The sequence below is a fragment of the Enoplosus armatus genome, chromosome 5 (assembly GCF_043641665.1).
Source record: "Enoplosus armatus isolate fEnoArm2 chromosome 5, fEnoArm2.hap1, whole genome shotgun sequence".
NCBI lineage: Eukaryota > Metazoa > Chordata > Actinopteri > Centrarchiformes > Enoplosidae > Enoplosus > Enoplosus armatus.
The window spans coordinates 7,215,765-7,223,107 of NC_092184.1; positions in this window are offsets into that span (position 1 = coordinate 7,215,765).

Genomic DNA, 7,343 nt, shown 5'->3' on the forward strand with positions numbered 1-7,343 from the left:
TGAAATCTTCAGGCGGGTCATTCCAGAGTCCTAACTGCAGTGGCTTCATCGACTCACATGTTTTCACTTCAGACACTGAAACAGGCAAAACATCTTTGAACACACACTTGACAGCTCTTGGCAGTGATGAAAAAACTGTGCAGCAACTTTGCAGTTCTAGCATAATGTTATAACATGCTTAGCATTTCCACTGGGCCCTGTTAAATCCATACCGTGTTTGCCATTCATGCCACGCATACTAATGAACCCTGTGCTAACCGTCAAAACCTGTGCTATACCAGCTATTTATAACTTTTACTGGGATCGCAAATAAAAGAGGATTTTTGAGAGGTTTATAGACAAACAACAACATGTACTGAGTTCTGAAATCCAAAAAAAAGAAAAAAAATGAACACTGAAAAAAGTGTTGTTTTACTGTAGGACCATTTCCACAGGCAAACATAAGCATCATATAAAAAGTCTTGTAATTTAGTGGGCAAATAACAAAGAACATATTGTACATTGGCTCAAGGGAAAGGAACGGGCCATCGACCTTCCGTGCGCAGAGATTGAATCTGGTTTAGGAACTTAACTACATCCTCCTCCCCGTCTCAGTCTTCATGTTGCTCTACTATTGGCTGTCTAATGAAAATGTAGACTTCTAAATAAAAGTTATTGTGGAAATAGTTAGATTAACCATGAAAATATGTGTACTACTACTGTAGCTACACATTGTTGCAAAGGATTTAAAAATGTGTTTTATCTGCTACATTGTATGTTTCAGTTTGTATCATTCAGCTGTGTCACATCCCTCTCTGAGTGGCCTGTTTATAATCTGCAGCTGTTTTACGACAAATTCACAGAGGGATTTGTCACACCTGAGCATCAGAATATCAGATGTTCCTTCTCCCGTCTGTCCTGCAATGCCTCCCATTTAACAGTGAGAGATGTTTGGCAATGCTGCACATCAAATCGCATGACACATGAAAGCTAAGGGTATAATCTGCTTTCAAGAAAAGGAAGAATCCAGATACACAAGGGTTGAAAGTGAGGTATTGATAGTATGGTTGCTCTGATGCCTTGTCTGTGCACAGTATTTCTAATGCAAACAGAAATATGTTGGACACAGAAGTTATATCAAGCCTTTCTCTGTAGAATCAAACTACATCCAGTTAAATATCAGAAAGACTTTTTGGGGGGGCATCTTTTGTCCTGACATGCTCATAAAGCCTGACCCCCTAACAACAGCCGTCTACAACAGCGGGCTCAACACAACCTTTTAGATTAGCATAAATCTTTAAAGTGGAAGCTGTCACTCATTTGGTTTGACTGGCATTACTGGTGATGTGAGGCAAACGAAAACTGGCTAGATAAGCCTTTTGTCTTTGTCTGTTGGATTATTGAGCTTCTGTCAACTGCAGTATCCACTCCCTGTTGCTTATTTACCAGCTTTGTGCTTGTGTAAGGACATTGTGGTGAGGAGATGGATGACAGTTTTGAAGCTGTCTTTACAGACACTCAAGACAGTCATTAGTCCTGACCTCACCTGGCACTGGGAGGCTTATTTGGCAATGTTTCACATAATGTTTGCAAGAGTGAAAATAATAACATGTCATTTGTGAGAAGTATATGCTGCGCAGTGAAGACTGTGATGAGGAATGTGGTCTTGTTTTTCCATTTTGGGAAGATGTTTTTAACAATATCAAGAAATGCCTGGGTCCAAATGTCATTATGTCTAGTTTACTAAAGTTATGCCTGCTTCGATCCCAAATTGATGTACCAAAACTGAAATCTCCAGAAATTAAAAAGTGGATTTATTTCATGTTAAATATGGTGTCATATTGAAGTTGCAGTATGTTTCCAAATGTTGATAATGATAATGATGATAATTGCATTCTTTTTTTAATTTTGCCTTTTCCTTGTTGATTTGGGGGATATTATGTGTCTTTCTGTTGTTGTCTGAATTTTGTAAATAGGCATCACATGTAAAAATGTAATTTTAGGTATGACTGGTCTGCCTCTCCATCTAAAACATGGAGGGACAACAACTTGAGTGGCAACAACTCTTGGATGGATTCCCATGTACAGTAATAAATTAGTGATGTTATATTTGTTTTCAAAAGCTCTTTGGTATGAACGAAGGGAATCCACTCCCCTTTATGTGAACTGTGAGAACCAGCCAGTCACAGTGTTGCATGAATTGCATTCAAGGCAAGGCAACTTTATTTACATAGCCCATTTCATACAGAGGGTAAATTCACTGACAAAGCAGAGGGATATGGCGTTGCCTTGTGTAATATTTACAATGCAGATCACTGACATTAGGTCTGGCAATACGAGTAATTTAATGCTTCTACACCTCGTCCACACATGTGAAATGAAATTATATTGGTGGGATATCTAAGTTTGAATCTGATCCAAATCTTAACCTGTCATTATCCTAGTGATTATTTCACAGATACACATTGTAACCCCCCGGGTCCCTTCAAAGAGCTGTAATTCAATATAAATCACAATGACTTGGATGGTCATTGGGATTAATCCTCAATTCATTTTAGTGCCACCAGGAGGTCTAAATTTCCACTTTACCGCCACTTTATCCTTGTCAGCCTCAGCAGTGTGTTAAAAAAGAGACACGTCACAATCTTCTTCTTACTAAAGGAGAAATTTAAATGATCAGCAATAAAAGACATCCTTGCTCAATTCACGGCACTCAAAGGCTACAGGCTGGTATGACCAGTAGCTTACGGTGGCTAGTGTTGGAAAACTTAAGATAGATTTTTTTTTTGGAAGCAATTGAATCTTGGGAGATATTATATATTAATATTCTGTAATTACCACTTTTGGCTACAGTGGTCGCTATTCAGTAAAGGTTACATTGTCTCACTCTATCCCCAGTGGTGGTAAGGATCTACTGCAAGAACAGCAAAGTCATGTCTACATTTTTAGTGCATTCAACTATTTTGTTGTCTGGCATGTTTATGAGAATTACAGCCTCATGGGGCCTTTGGTGTGGCTACAGATCTTAGTCATGTTTTTATTAGTATACCTAAAGAAATTGTTGGTTAAAATATGATAGAATTATGTGTCTTTAAATGGTTTTGTTATTCTTCTTATTATCAGTATTATCAGTAGTAGTAGCTGTTGTTGTTTTGTATTAGTACAATTGGCCACATGGAAAGCGTAACTTCCTGCCATTAAATTCCTTGTTTCTGGGTGTCATTACAAAACATCCAATGTAGTTTGAAAGGTACAGCTCTGATGCAGCCTGGCACATTGAATATAGTCTGTTAGGCATCAGTCTATTGAGCCCATCCAGGATTATGTAACTGCTGATGAGTCTGGTATTGTTATGGATTTGTTGTCTCTCATCTGTGCCAATTCTCAGGATTCAGCCTTTCTTTAAGGTCTTTGGCAACATTTAACATGTCAGATGATATTCTATGCTCCACGCTCATGGACTGTGAAAATCTTAAGTTAATTTGAATGCATTAGAAGCATGGAAGCGTAGGCTATATTAGCATCAGCTTTGAGCTGAAAAACAGCGGTGACTGGTGTTTCTTTCAGCTGGATACTGCTTTTAGTTGTGTGGGCTCTTTTGTAGGTATGACCCACACAAATACTTTTTTTTCTCTTTTCAATTACCTGGCTCAAAGCTGTAGGGATCCCAGAGAGAGCAAACAAAGCTTTTATCAGTCAATCACTAGCAGTGGAGGCATGTACTTGTGTGCCTTTTAAAATTGAAAGCTACATACTTATTAAGCCTTCCCTGCAAAGCACACTCCTCTGCAAGAAAAACTGATCTTTTTTGAGGGAGCTTTCCTTGACTCACTGATATTTTTTCAAACTTGAAATAGACCCAATAACAGTTACTCATCTTGACCGCCAAAATACTTTTTGTTTCATCACCAATGGCCAAAGACCGCCTTTATGTCAGTTACTGAATGTGATATATACCTACAATGTGCTGCTCACATTTATAGAAAACACTGAACAGTATCTTTCTATGAAATTACAGTAGAAGTTTATCTTATAGAAGAATTTTTGCCTTTTTCAAAGTTTCAGCAGCCACCCAGTGTTACCGCATGTAACTGCTCACTTACTGAACGGGCTTAGATTGCTTCCCTGAGAAACATAATACCTATTCTTTGCCTCTGGGAACTCACAGTATCACAGTGGTGCATTTTTGAATTTGGGCAGAATTGTTTGCTTGATTTCTCCTTTAGCATGCTCTGTGGAAGTTAATCTCTTTGGCCCTTTTCTCTCTGTCAGCAGGAGAAGTATATTGGATAGAGAAACTTCAGGTGACATAAAAACTAATGGGCTTTAAATTTAACCATGAGAAGGGAAGATGATTGGAAAACTTTTTGAAGAATGTAAAATTATACTTTGGCGTCCCTGAGGAAGAGTCTGAAGCATCCGAGGACCTGTGTAATTCTCTCTCTGATGAAAACCCTTAATACTGATTTATCTGATCAAGAGAGTCTCAACAGCTTTCTCAGGTCTGCTTGAGGAATACTAATAAAGCCGTCAACGGAACTGAACAGAACTCAGGCCTTACAAACAGCATCATTTGAAGTGCAATATTTGATCACCCATGATTTATAACTGTGACCACCATGTTGGATATTTGTGTCTCTGCTAAAAATAGATTTTGTGGTCACTTTTAACCAACAATATTCCTTTTAATATAAATGCACACCCTACAAAAATGAAATATAAACTGTATTGACGCAAACAGTATGAGAAAAAAACAACATGTTAGAGAGGCCTCTCGACATGATTAGATTGATTAGGCAAATCTGAAATCTCACTAAAACAGAGGAGATCACAGTACACTGTATAACTAAGTCAGTTTGTTATCCATGTTTATGTGAAATAACTCTCTGGTTGGGTTTATCCCTAAACTTTACCAAACGTCTCTCAGCATCAAATCATGCTTAAGCCCAGTATTTGATGTGGAAAAAGCCATGGCATCATTTCCAACCAAAATGGCACTCAAAAAGGATGGCTGGTCAAAAGCATGGTGTCCAGATGGAATAAGCTGCAAGAGAAAATGATCCAGTTTTACATGCAATCTGTTGTTGGGACGAGGATATCGACTATACCCTTTGCTATTAACTCCCAGATGGTTATAATGAATTGTCCAATAAATTACACCAGTTATTGCATGCAACTGGGTTTTAACCATGGGTCTTTGAAATTGTCATTTTTCAAAACTTATGAAGCAGCATGTTTGTTGAACTGGACAGCAATAAAAACTGCTCCAAAGCATTGTGTGATTTCATGTTTTGTCTAAGAGAAAATAAACCCACTGGTAAAGTAAAGAAAAAAACTGACTATCAAGAAAAACAGGTAAGGAAGAGTCACATTTTATATCATGTTTAATATTTAGTGCACAAAAAAGTAATTCACTATCAATTTGACTCTTCCAAACAGATCAAGGGTAGGGTAAGGTGGAAAGAATCTGTTTTCTGTGCCGTGAAGAGAAGTGAATCATTCATTTTTCAATGAGGTATTAGATGTGAAATATTCTTCTTTGAGCTAAAATGGAATCAAAGTCTTTTCTGAGATTCAGAGGAAATCAAAAGCAGCTGCCAGCACTTGAAGTGGTAGCCTGCATCCTACATCTGGTTTTAAAAATAAGAACAAAGGCTTCTCTCTAGTGTAGTAACTCTAAAATCTCTTAAACACTGTTCTCTGTCTCACAGTTTCAGATTTTCACATTCAGTGCAATGATTGGTGATGTACCAAAACATCCTCACAGTGTGGGGCCAACAGATGAAGGTGCCAAGGAGAAGTTTATTTGACTCAACAGGGGTGCTCTGCGGTTTAGGGGCCTCTTTTTGGACTTCTGCTGCTCCAAATTAAAGCCACCGTCTGAGCAAAGCACACAAACTGTTGCTTACAAAGCTGCTAAAGCAGCTCTTGTAATTTATCACCCAGACTTAAATTTGTGCTTGGGGTCCACCTGGACAGGTATCACCTCATGAAGGTCAATGAGGCAAAAAAAAACCTGCTTTGCGCCTGAGGACAACTCTTCTTATGTGCACTGAGAAGATTTGTAAGTCAAAAGCTATACATGCAGAGACACAGACGAGGCTTTCATGTACATTTCTAGCTCTAGCATTTTCCAGAGGATGTGTCCTTTGCCTGACACCAGACTCAACTCATATGCGGCCATGGTATTTCAAGCTAAAAAAGCTTACCATCCCAATTTTCACTGTGCAGTGAAAAGCAATAAATGGAATCCCTGTGGACACTCGCATGCTTTAGAGATGCCTCTTTGTGTAAAGAGGAGGTAATCACGCATAACTGCTCAAACGTCATCTGGACATGGGAGTCATAAACGAGAGCCCGGCACTTGCCACTTTGGCAGATTGCACTGTCAGGTGGTAAACAACGGAAAGAATGAGGAAGGACTCATCTGATAGGAAATGTCAGAACATGATTGGATTAAAAAAACCTTCTAAATTTGGGTCATTAATCATGCTGGGAAAACAGTGACAGGTCTTGTTCTCAAAAGCTCTCCTCTGGAACTAAGCTGAGTGCCACCCGGAAATTGTGCAATTACCTTAATACCTGATTTAAATGAAGAGTATGTATGGTAGTGTCAATTGCTAATTGGGGAAAACAGCTCATATTATTTAGAGGTAATTGCCATCACAAGAATTCTAGTTATCTAATCCTGTCTTTTTTATGATGCATCGTTTGTTTCAAATGCATAATTAACACAACACGATTGCCTTATTCATTTATATCTGATGCGGTCTGCACTGTGCAGCTATGGCTGATACTGAATGTCATAGGAAATGTCTTCCTCTGGTGTAGTCAGAACTGTTACCCGCATCCCGGCCAGTAATACACATGTCAAGTGTGACATCTTAAACTCTATCATCTCTGCACTTTCAGATGGAGAATTGAGAGCTGTGCGTTGGGCAGAAACTTATTTTTTCGTAGTCCATCTCACAGTCATCATCTTTCACCCAATAACGCAGTTCAGCACTGCAGAGTGCACACAGCAATTAACTCGGAGCAACAGGGTTTCCACTAATGTATCACATTTCTCTGCTCACTGTGTCGATGTAACAAACTACACCCCTGAGGGCTGCTGCTGCAGAATGATGGCACGAGAGCTGGAATTGACGGGGGCATGTTAGGAGCCAACAACCCCCCACCTCTCCCACCACAAGGAGACCAGACATCTCCTCACATGCACTGGCTGCCCCACTGTGTGATGCAGTGATACCAGAGGAAATCTAATAAGTCGCCTGACTTGTGCATAAGTCATTGCAGAGCTAATCAATGCTTATTCTGCATGGATTATTGATATCTGTTGTGAAATCCAAGCCATTTTTCCATTT